General features: G+C 43.0%; 1 protein-coding gene across 1 annotated transcript in view; it reads right to left on the bottom strand.

Moving 5' to 3' along the window:
• Positions 1-12,992, bottom strand: part of hdac4 (histone deacetylase 4) — a 200,068-nt gene that overhangs the window by 145,490 nt on the left and 41,586 nt on the right. The gene's annotated exons all lie outside the window — the stretch shown is intronic.

Here is a 12,992-nt window from a genome sequence, read left to right as displayed (position 1 = left end):
AAATCCCATTATTTTTTGTCAAAGAAGCTTTGCGATGCTTCCGGGACATTCTACGAATATATGCAATTGTGCACCACTCTATAAGAAAGGATGGAGGTTGGGATCACTCCAAGGAGTAAAATACCAACTAAGACTATGCCAACCCTTCTAAACCCAGCATGAGCTTTCTCTGGTCCGACTGTACAGGCCTCAGATGGGTTTAACAAGCTATAGAGGCCTACGGCAGCAGACGGCCCCCTCTCTCTGTTTGTGTTCCAGGCAGGGGAGTCGCTCTGCATGACGATTTATTGACGCAAGATCCCCCCTCCTCAGCCAGGACCTGCCACCGATTACTGCCTCTGGAAAGCCGAGGGGAGGGTCTTGTTGGGATGAGAGAGTTTGTCTGTGTGTGTGTTCTAGCTCGGGCTCCAAGGCCATAAACTGGGCTCCAAAATGCCAAGTAGCATGTCAACATGCCAGCCTTTGCCACCCAAGTATAAGTCGGACAAAAAGGCCCCTTCAGTGCTCCAAAATGGTGGTTTGGAGAATGGGAAATGATGATCTGTCATATATGGAAAAGGGCTTAGCAATACTGCACAGACAGGAGGGCGACAAGGGGAAAATTAACTGCTAACAGGAGTTGAAATTGAGGAGTGAAGGCTTCATTCTTAATTTCAGAGCTCCTCGAGGTGGGGAAAAGTCTGGCAGTCGGAATGTTATAGCTTAGAACAACATGTCAACAGAACTAAGCTTCACCTATTTTGGTGATTCAGTTGGGAAATGGAAAGTTTGGCTTTATTATTTATCATAAGAAATCGGTTTTCAAAGAGTGGGATTATATGTATCCATCAAATGATATACACTGAACAAAAATATAAATGCAACACTTTTGTTTTTGCTCCCATTTTTCATGAGATGAACTCAAAGATCTAAAACATTTTCTATATACACAAAATAACCATTTCTCTCAAATATTGTTCACAAAACTGAAAAAATCTGTGATAGTGAGCACTTCTCCTTTGGCTTATCAAGATGCTGATTAGACAGCATGATTATTGCACAGGTGTGCCTTAGGCTGGCCACAATAAAAGGCCACTCTGAAATGTTCAGTTTTATCACACAACACAATGCCACAGATGTCGCAAGTTTTGAGGGAGCGTGCAATTGGCATGCTGACAGCAGGAATGTCCACCAGAGCTGTTGCCCGTGAATTGAATGTTCATTTCTCTACCATAAGCCGTCTCCAAAGGCGTTTCAGAGAATTAGGCAGTACATCCAACCGGCCTCACAACCGCAGACCACGTGTAACCACACCAGCCCAGGACCTCCACATCCAGCATGTTCACCTCCAAGATCGTCTGAGACCAGCCACTCGGACAGCTGCTGCAACAATCGATTTGCATAACCAAAGAATTTCTGCACAAACTGTCAGAAACCGTCTCAGGGAAGCTCATCTGCATGCTCGTCGTCCTCATCGGGGTCTCGACCTGACTCCGGTTCGTCGTCGTAACCGACTTGAGTGGGCAAATGCTCACATTCGATGGCGTCTGGCACGTTGGAGAGGTGTTCTCTTCACGGATGAATCCCGGTTTTCACTGTTCAGGGCAGATGGCAGACAGCGTGTGTGGCGTCGTGTGGGTGAGCGGTTTACTGATGTCAATGTTGTGAATCGAGTGGCCCATGGTCGTGGTGGGGTTATGGTATGGGCAGGCGTATGTTATGGACGACGAACACAGGTGCATTTTATTGATGGCATTGTGAATGCACAGAGATACCGTGACGAGATCCTGAGGCCCATTGTTGAGCCATTCATCCACGACCATCACCTCATGTTGCAGCATGATAATGCACGGCCCCATGTTTCAAGGATCTGTACACAATTCCTGGAGGCTGAAAACATCCCAGCTCTTGCATGGCCAGCGTGAGGACATGTCACCCATTGAGCATGTTTGGGATGCTCTGGATCGGCGTATACGACAGCGTGTTCCAGTTCCTGCCAATATCCAGCAACTTCGCACAGCCATTGAAGAGGAGTGGACCAACATTCCACAGGCCACAATCAACAACCTGATCAACTCTATGCGAAGGAGATGTGTTGCACTACGTGAGGTCACACCAGATACTGACTGTTTTTTTTTCGGACCCCCCCAGACCCCCTCAATAAAGAATGGCCTTTATTGTGGCCAGCCTAAAGCACACCTGTGCAATAATCATGCTGTCTAATCAGCATCTTGATATGCCACACCTGTGAGGTGGGATGGATTATCTCGGCAAAGGAGAAGTGCTCACTATCACAGATTTTTTCAGATTTGTGAACAATATTTGAGAGAAATGGTTATTTTGTATATATAGAAAATGTTTTAGATCTTTGAGTTCATCTCATGAAAAATGGGAGCAAAAACAAAAGTGTTGCATTTATATTTTTGTTCAGTGTATGTTGAATGAGTATAAAAAGGCTCCCTCCCTTATTGAAAGAGTCCAAATGCTATTATCACGCTGTGGATTCAGTTCATTTTTTAAAGCGCTTCATAAGTGGATTCTTGGTCACAGAAGTCAGATGACTTCCTATAAAATACCTCAGATTTGATGACAGTAAAGTTATAGTCCTACACTGCACGTTATTTTAAAAATATCCTAAAGCTTGGAAATGTATATGAGCAAGTGGAAAATAAAAAAAAGGAAATACTGTCCCGCTCCAATGTTCCGCTTACATAATGTATTGAAGAAAAAAACAGTCCTGAAACATCCATTGTGACGCAAAGCATTTTGGCTGGGACATCACCGTGTCTCTACTCACAGCTCCAAAGAAAAGAGGGTGATGCCAACAACCCACATTGTGACACAGGACAAACAGCACCACAACAATTAATCAATGGATGTGACGTTATTGCGATAGATTCGACCAGGACAGCCAAAGAATGATGGGTAAAGGAAGGACACAATTGGACTTTTGTCCACTTTTGGTCTGCAGTTTAGGAAGAGGAAGAACCAAGGATGTGATTTAGGGTGCATTCACACCTAATAGTCCGCTTCTCTGGTGTGCACCAGGGGCCTCATTTATAACGCCGTGCGTAGGATTCACGTGGGAAGGTTGCTTACGTAGTAGAAATTAAAAAAAATAGGTACAGACATTTTCCGATTCACAAAACATTGCGTACCGGCGAGGAAAGTGCGTATAGCACTTCCTACGCCTGTTTCCTTTTATAAATGGATGGATATCCTCGTGGATTCATCTTCCTATTATACACACATGCATTTCCAAACATTTGGACTACCTATGTTGCAAATGTATTATCTTTTCAATTTACACACGGCATCTATTGCACGTCTGCCCGTCCTGGGAGAGGGATCCCTCCTCTGTTGCTCTCCCTGAGGTTTCTCCCATTTTTCCCTTTAAACTGTGGGTTTTCTTCGGAAGTTTTTCCTTGTACGATGTGAGGGTCTAAGGACAGAGGGTGTCGTATTGTCATACTGATATTTTGTACAAACTGTAAAGTCCACTGAGACAAATGTACCATTTGTGATATCGGGCTATATAAATAAACATTGATTGATGATTGATTGATAAATTCCAATCAACTCGAAATGCGGCACAGCTTTTTTGGGCTTCACGTAACGCCCATATTTGCCTATAAATAGTCAAAGAAACGCCCATTCATTCATTCATTTTTGACTGACTGCATGAAGAAGATCGCAGGAAATGACGACAGAACAGCTAAAAAAGACATATTTTTGGTTATTTTGGGGAGGTGGAGATAAATCATATTGTTTGGTGAATGCAGTTTGAACCAGAGTAGCAGCATGGAGGTCGGATCGTCACCAAAATAAATAAATAAATAAGTGGTCCAAAAAAAGTTAATGACAAAATAAATACACATAGCCTTCCTCAGGCAGTGTGTTTGTACCGGAGACAGGAGACACCCCCTTGATGAGAAACTGTAAGAAATGATCGGGGAATCCCTCCGGAGTGGAGTCATGACGACTGGATCTGAGTTATTTGTTTGTATTTGGTGGTTTGTGTTCCAGCTTTCGATCAGCAACTATATCTCCATAATCCACCAGTTAAAGGAAATACAACTAATGTGTTGTGTTATATTAGCTGTACAATTTACCACATAGCCTATGGTGTTCTTAGTTTCCATAGCTCCTGTGTTTTACGAGTGACTTATCAAGTCTTGGCAAACAGCATAAAACACGATTAAACATGATAGTATATAAAACCATGCTCGTATCTACAACCTATAGAAATGCAAAACGGCGTCAGTTTAGACGTAATTATGTCCTTCTGCTTACCGCATCATTTATGAGAAAACATTTCATAACATTAACACAACATATTCGAGGTGGTTTTAAATAACATATCCGTATTTATTTATTTCTCCAAGTTATGTTTGTGGGTGCACGGAGGAGTCGCAAACAGGCGTTTGTTTAATCATTTTAAGATTGGCTTTAATCAATGTTTGAAAATGAATTCTTCATATATGATAAATGAGAGGTAACATTTTATTTATGGTATTATTTCCACACATTTCTCTCCATTCTTCCTTCTGCCAACGGTGTCGCAGTTTCTCGTCTCTCCCGTTTTTGTGCTTAGTGCGTACGCATGGGTTAGAGTTTGCGTGGAGGACCGCACATTTTCCCGTCAAGTTAGTATTTGATAAATCGCAAACATTGCGTAGAAACTGGCGTACGCCATTTTTTGAGCGTATATCCCTTTATAAATGAGGCCCCAGACCAGAGTTTGTTACATTGTTTCATTTTTCAGAAGGTTCGGTTTGCGTTCACAATTTAAAAAAAATTAACGGCACTAATTATTTTAACGCGATTAACGCATGTGTATTTTTTTTCCTCGGCCGCCCCGTAGTTTCAGAGCGCATCGAGTTTAAAATACCATCTACAAGCTGATGCTGACAGCCCCGTTCCTGCCGCCCGCTTGTGGCAGACCACACTTCCACGCTCGCCGGCAGGCACCGACTGGCTGTTGGGAGGACCGGGAGGGTGTGTGTATGTGTGGCCCGAGCGAGCGAGAGAGAGACCTTACGTGCAATGTTGTTGTTAGCATCTGGTGCTAGCTAGCTGCGCTAACGGATATAAGGAGCTGTTTAAATGAAAACAGAGGAGCGACATTTCGCTACAACTGCGCCGAGCACTTGACTTTATGCAGGAAGCCAGACAGTGGGACATTGTACGAAAAGTCAGCACATTCAGCACGGATAGTGCGCAACATGATTGCAGCGTCCAGGCAGCTCCCGTTCGAGCATATGCCTTGAGTTGCACAGAGCACACACACACACACACACACACACACACACACACACACACACACACACACACACACACACACACACACACACACACACACACACACACACACACACACACACACACACACACACACACACACACACACACACACACACACACACACAAACACACACACACACACACACACACACACACACACACACACACACACACACACACACACACACACACACACACACACACACACACACACACACACACACACACACACACACACACACACACACACACACACACACACACACACACACACACACACACACACACACACACACACACACACACACACACACACACCACACACACACACACACACACACACACACACACACACACACACACACACACACACAATTGTATGAGAGAGGTTCCAGGTTGAATTGAGGCGAATATTTGTAATGTTCAGAGGTTGTTGTGTTTAATATTCATGAGAATATTTGTCATTGTTCAAATGATAATAAACATTAGCATAAAGCATATTTGTCCACTCATATGTTGATAAGAGTATTAAAAACTTGAAAAATATTCCTCTAAGGCAGGGCTTCTCAAACTCCGGACCAAGGTCCGGATCCGGATCGAACTGCAAATCAATCCGGACCAAACCCTGTGTCCCATTATTAAAAAAAAAAAAAACACGTTCAAAACGCGTCAGGCATTGTTTCTGATAGCAATTTTCTGTGCGTCCGCTGCCGATTTGACGTCAGATTGGCAGCAAATCTGTATCCGCTCGTTTTACCCCTGTTTTTAAAATATTTGGGTAGCCTAGGAGGAAAAGAGAGCGGGTTTTATTTTCTGACACTGCCTGAGTTCCCCGACGCACCGCGGACACATATTTATGTATAAAATACATCACAAAGTGCATTTTGCATGATAGGTCCCCTTTAATGTATATTGTCTTGTGTGACGCGTTCTGAGAATGAACGTGCATATATTTACTTGTGTGCGCGAGTGTCACGCGCATTTAAGTTAACCACAAGTTTACCTTGACTTTCTAATGCTTCTAATGCCATTTTTGCAGAGGTTCAAGGCATTGGCTACAGACAAACAGTGCCATTTCTCCCACTAGTTCAAGCCATGATACTGTATGTATGTATGTATGTATGTATGTATGTATGTATGTATGTATGTATGTATGTATTGAATGTCTGTGTGTATACAGGGGCGCCGTTTACCGACAGGCAAGTGCTTGGACCAGAAGGGGGCCGCCAAATAAAGTAGATTAATCCAATCCAATCCAAATTTATTTATATAGCACTTTAAAACCTCCTGACCAAAGTACATGCATAGCGCGCCGAAACTGCTTCTTAATTTCAGTTTCGTTGCTCCGCTCCGGGGGTGTGGGGGGGGGGGGGGGGGGGGGGGACTTTACTGGCATTGATCCGGACCATTGACCTTGTATAAAATTCACAAGTGGACCTTTAAAAAAAAGTTTGAGTACCCCTGCTCTAATGTACATTTAGAACAGATAAAAAATGTGCGATTAATTTGCGCTTAATCGCGATTAACTATGGACAATCATACGATTAATCGCGATTAAATATTTTAATCGACTGACAGCCCTAATATATATATATAGCACCAAATTGCAACTAATCTCTATCTACTGTCACTTTTCACATTGAATATGTGCTCTTTTATTAAATAAACTAAACACTTTCATTTTAAATTATGAGTTTAGTGTTTTTGACCCTAAGAAACACTGATGCATTAATCAATAACAATAATCCACAGCTCCTGTCTCGCGTTGCACCGATAACAGGTGTTCTTAATGTTATGTAGTTGACGGAGCATTTTTACTTTACACGACACTGTTCAACACTTAATTCTGCTTCACGAGAATTCCGGTATGGGGTGTGCTGAATAGACGCGTGCTCGGTTGGCTCTAACTTTCCCACTCTTATTTACCTTTTAAACCTTGTCCTTTTTCAACATAATTTGTTTTCAACGGCTTTATAAGCCAGTGTTAACTGCAAAGACCTCCGGCAATGTCGAAAGCAAAGGGAAAACAAGCTGAAAAGGACAAAGGGTCTCCAGCTCCGACTCCTAGCATTACTACAGCTTCGACTCATAGCATAACTTTGGCTGACATTAGCTTGCTACTGGATGGACATAGAGCAGCTCTCACGGCTGATTTCAAATCCTCATTCGAGTCTCTGACATCTACCCTGGACAGCATACATTCCACTATCACAGACTGTGCACGGGCAGCGTATACATTCTCTGGAAGCTAATGCTAATGAAGTCGACCAACGTCTCCAGCAACTTGAGAACGCATGCTCCGCTCTGAAGGGGGACAACGAGACACTCAAAACTAAGGTAGCCGATTTGGAGGGACGCATCAGACGCCAAAATCTTCGGATTATTGGCCTACCTGAATCTATCGAAGGTCCCCGTCCATCTGCCTTCTTCTCTCAACTCCTCGTTGATATCCTCAGCACGGAGATTCTTGCTTCGCCCCTCGAGCTTGACCGAGCTCACCGGAGCCTCGCGCCCAAGCCTGCCCCAGGAGGGAGACCGAGACCTGTCATCCTGCGCTTCCACCGCTTCCAAATTAAGGACCTAGTGATCCGTGAGGCCCGCAGGCAGGGTGAGCTGAACTACAAAGGCCATAAGATCCGCTTGTATGATGACTACAGCCCCGACGTGTTAAAGCAGCGCGCCGAGTACAGAAGCCCCATGGCTGAGCTGTACAAGCGTGGGTACAAGCCGGCACTCCTCTTCCCAGCCAAGCTGCGCATCACCCTGCCTAACGGGGACCGGACATGGCTCATGTCTGCTCCAGAGGCCGTCAAGTTTGTTCAGGACTTGAACATAGCTCCGTAAGCAAGCTAACTGTCATGTAGTTACACTGTGTTATATAACTGCTCTAGATGTACTTTAACTGTCAACTCAGACGTACATTGATGCAGTCATATTCTGTTGCTAGGTTAACATTATCTTTTTAGGCATATGTCCGGCAGGTTGCTGTAATGGCAAGGCTTAAGTGCTCTAAATATCCTGTTAAACCAGATGCAAATTTCTTGAAGTGCTCTGTTTGAGGTATTTAAAAAAGGTTACACTTTAAGGTTTTCACTGTTAAAGTTCAATTATACATTGTTGTGGGAATTGAGCGATATAATTAAGGAAGTAGCAAGGTATGCTGATCAAGGTATCAGAGTGTTTGTTGTTGTTTGTTTTTGCAACAACTGTGCTGGGATCCGGGTTAAGGGGAGGGGTGGGTGGGTGGGGGGAGAATTGTTTGTCCAATGTTTTTTCAGTTAGGTTTTTTATTATATTGTTTATTTCATGTTATCTTATCCTTTGCCTGTGGGCTGCTTCTACACTTAATATCCTAAACTCGGTCTCACGCCACACCTTTTCTCTCCCTGTTGCTTGTCAGCGGGGGAGAGGTGCCAGGTATGAGGACAGGGACATGCAGGTACACCACCTGCCCAGTATCATTGTATGCTAAACTCTAACTCCTTAACAGCACGAAGTGGTGCTTTAAGATTTACTAGTTGGAATGTCAGGGGCCTGAATTATTCTGTGAAACGTAACAATGTGATTAACCATCTAAAACATTTAAACACAAAAATTGCCTTTTTGCAAGAAACCCACCTCCAACCATCAGACCATCTTAAACTTCGCAGAGAGTGGGTGGGCCAGCTTTACCATTCTTCCTTTTCAAGTAAGGCCCGAGGCGTTGCAATTATTGTTCATAAATCTGTCCCATTCTCTGTGTCCAATGTTATATCAGACCCAAGTGGCCGTTTTATTATCGCAACTGGCAAAATATGTGGCAACAATCTGACGTTGGCGAACGTGTATGGCCCGAATTTTGACAACGAGGACTTTTTCAGAAATGTTCTTTTCTCCATTCCTGACATAAATTCCAGCCAGCTCATTCTGGGAGGGGATTTTAACTGTTGTATTGATCCTTCACTTGACCGTTCATCTAACAAGCCCTCTGCCCCATCTAAATCTTCCAAAGTTATCCAACTGTTCATGGAGCAATACGCAGTCTCAGATGTCTGGCGCTTTTTTTTTTTTATCCTAGTGCCAAGCAGTTCTCTTTCTTTTCTCCTGTTCATGGTACTTTCTCCCGAATTGATTTATTTCTTATTGATAACAAATTGCTCCCCTCTGTTAGCTCGTGCTCATACAGCCCTATAGTTATATCGGACAACGCAACTGTCATTGTTGACATCTCTCTTCCCGGCAGGTCCTTGTCACGTTCCCCCTGGCGCTTCAATTCACTACTACTTTCTGACCCGGATTTTATCAAAACTATTAGGAATCACATTGACCTTTATATTTCCACTAATGTTAACCCGGCTGTATCTGCAGCAACAATTTGGGAAGTGTGCAAGGCCTATCTAAGAGGAGAAATAATATCCTATTGCGCTTACCAAAGAAAAATCAACACTGAGAAGAGTATCTGCCTTTCCAGGGCTTTATCGGATCTGCAGACAAGATGTGTAGACTCCCCCAGTGCAGATATTCTCAAAGAATTACTGACAAAAAAGGCTGAATTTGACATTTTGGCCTCAGAAGAGGCAACAAAATCACTTTTAAAAACACGCCACAATTACTATGAATTCGGAGATAAACCGAGCAAAATACTTGCCCACCAAATTCGACAATCCTCTTCCTCTCAGCACATCACTCAAATTAATACTGCTGATGGAATATCTATTAATCCTCAAACCATTAATGACCAATTCAAGGACTTTTATAGTTCATTATATACTTCTGAGAGCTCATCTGATGACACACAATATGACAACTTCTTTAGGTCCCTAAACATCCCCTCCATTGACCCTGAAACATCGTCTGGGTTAGATGAACCCTTCACAGTTAATGAAATCAAAGCTGCTCTAATGTCGATGCAGAGTGGGAAATGTCCGGGCCCTGATGGCTTCCCTGCTGAATTTTAAAAAATGTTTTCTGATAAGTTAACCCCTCTATTGCTTAACATGTTTAATGAATCGTTTCAATCTGGCACACTTCCCCCTACGCTACGTCAGGCTACTATTTCTCTTATACTGAAAAAGGACAAGGATCCTCTTCTTTGTGGTAATTTCCGCCCTATATCTTTGCTTCGTGCTGACGTCAAGCTTTTAGCTAAGGTGCTAGCAAAACGTTTAGAATCTGTTCTGACTACTATCATCTCCACAGATCAAACAGGGTTTGTTAAAGACAGACACTCTTTTCACAATGTCAGATGGCTATTTGACATATTATATTCACCCTCTTCTCCTGATTCCCCGGAAATTATTATTTCAATGGACGCTGAGAAAGCTTTTGACCGGGTAGAATGGCCTTATTTATTTCACACATTGAGAAGATTTGGGTTTGGCGACACATTTATTTCATGGATTAGGCTTCTATATACATCCCCCCTAGCTTGCGTCCGCACAAATAATGATTATTCTGATTATTTTCCCCTCAAGCGTGGAACTCGGCAGCGTTGTCCACTTTCTCCTCTTTTGTTTGCCATTGAGCCGCTGGCGGTGGCCCTCAGGTTCAGTCAGATGCAGGGCATCTCAAGGGGGGGAGTTGAGCATAAACTCTCCTTGTATGCTGATGACCTTCTGCTATTCATCTCGGACCCAGACAAATCTATTACTCCAGTATCGGCTGTGCTGAGGGAGTTTGGGCAGATTTCGGGTTATAAGTTACATTTTAACAAAAGTGAACTGCTTCCCATTAACACTGCAGCTACAGCCTACCCCCTTTCAAAGTTACCGTTTAAGACATCTCTGGCAAGTTTTAAGTATCTGGGCGTTTGCGTGACCAAGAGCTTCTCAGATTTGTTTAGGTGCAATTTCTCCACTCTGTTGGTTCGACTGACTCAAGACCTCCAACGTTGGTCTCTCCTACCTCTATCTCTGGCTGGCAGAATAAATTGCATTCAAATGAATGTGCTCCCCAAATTTCTATATCTTTTTCAGTGTATACCAGTTTTCATTCCGAGACATTTCTTCCATTCACTTGATCGCTCAATTTCTCAGTTTATATGGAACAAGAAAACACCCAGAATTCGAAAAAAACATTCTTCAAAAAACCAAGGAAATGGGTGGCTTAGCATTGCCTAACTTTTTATTTTACTATTGGGCCGCTAACATTCAAACTTTATTGTCCTGGCGTTGTATTAACAAACAACCTCCACCGTGGCTGCAGATTGAGGATGCCTCATGTGGCTCTTCTTCTCTGACGTCCCTCTTGTGCCTCCCCCTGACGTTACCATCCTCAAAATACTCCAAAAATATTGTAGTTCAAAACTGTCTCAAGATCTGGACTCAACTTAAACGGCACTTTGGGTTCCAGGGAATACTTCTACTGTCCATTACATTACATTACATTACATTGCATTTAGCTGACGCTTTTATCCAAAGCGACTTACAATAAGTACATTCGACCAGGAAGACACAACCTTGAAGAAAACAGAATCATATAAGTACATCAGGTTTCATAGAGCCAAACATTTCAAGTGCTACTCAACTGGCTTTAGGTAAGCCAGTCCTTTATTAGTATAAAAGTGCTTCGTTAATAGTTCTAACGCTCGAAGTGGAGTCGAAAGAGATGAGTTTTCAGTTTGCGCCGGAAGATGTCCCCTGTGCATTCCAATCCGCTGTTCACTCCCTCCATCACTGATGCTGCCTTTTCAATATGGGAGATCAATGGGATTGTGTCTGTAAAACAACTTTACATTGATGGAACATTTGCATCTTTTGATCAGCTGGCCCGTAAATTAAATTTACCCAAGTCCCACTTCTTTAGATATTTACAAGTCTGAGATTTTATTCGTAATCGTTTTCCAAGTTTCCCTGCTATTCCTCCTTCTACCTGGGTTGACACTATCTTAAGTATTAACCCTAACCTCAAGGGTACCATTTCAAAGCTATACAATACTCTTTTCACATGCCACCCTCTGCCCTCTGATAACTTTCGAACTAATTTGTCAGAGGACCTCAATATAGAGATAGGGACTGAGGTTTGGCAGTCTATTTTGAAACGTGTCCACACATCATCCATTTGTGCCCGCCACAGAGTTTTACAATGTAAAGTGGTCCATAGAGTGCACTGGTCCAAAAGTAAACTAGCTCGCATCTATCCTGGTACTGATCCTAACTGTGATAAATGTCACCTAGGACCAGCTAATCTCGCCCACATGTTTTGGACTTGCCCCACCCTATCTCAGTTTTGGAAGTCTGTCTTTGACTCACTCTCAACTATCACGTCTGTTACCATCCATCCCTCACCCTTAATTGGCCTGTTTGGTGTCTTACCCGTTAACCATTTACTGCCATCCTATTTAGCTGAACTTGTAGCTTTCCTCACATTACTGGCTAGGCGCGTTATTTTGATGCATTGGAAGAGTCCTCGTCCCCCCTCTCATACACATTGGATAAAGGATGCCCTATACTTTGTGAAATTGGAAAAAATTAAACACTGTATTAGGGGCTCAGACTTGAAGTTCACAAAAATATGGCTACCCTTCTTTGAACATATTAAGTCCCTCCAGTTGGAGTCTGTCCCCATTGGCTGAGTCGCCCCCCCCCCCCCCCCCTGTACCGCAACAGCTCACAGATATGCTCACAAAATGTCTTGCAGGTTTTTATTCTAATTTCTTCTTTCCCTTTTTTTTAATTTTTTTTTTAAAATTTTTTTTTTTTTTTTTTTACTTTCATTATTACATTATTGTC

Source organism: Gymnodraco acuticeps, unplaced genomic scaffold, assembly GCF_902827175.1.
Source record: "Gymnodraco acuticeps unplaced genomic scaffold, fGymAcu1.1, whole genome shotgun sequence".
Taxonomy (NCBI): domain Eukaryota; kingdom Metazoa; phylum Chordata; class Actinopteri; order Perciformes; family Bathydraconidae; genus Gymnodraco; species Gymnodraco acuticeps.
This window is presented reverse-complemented; position numbering and strand designations above follow the sequence as displayed.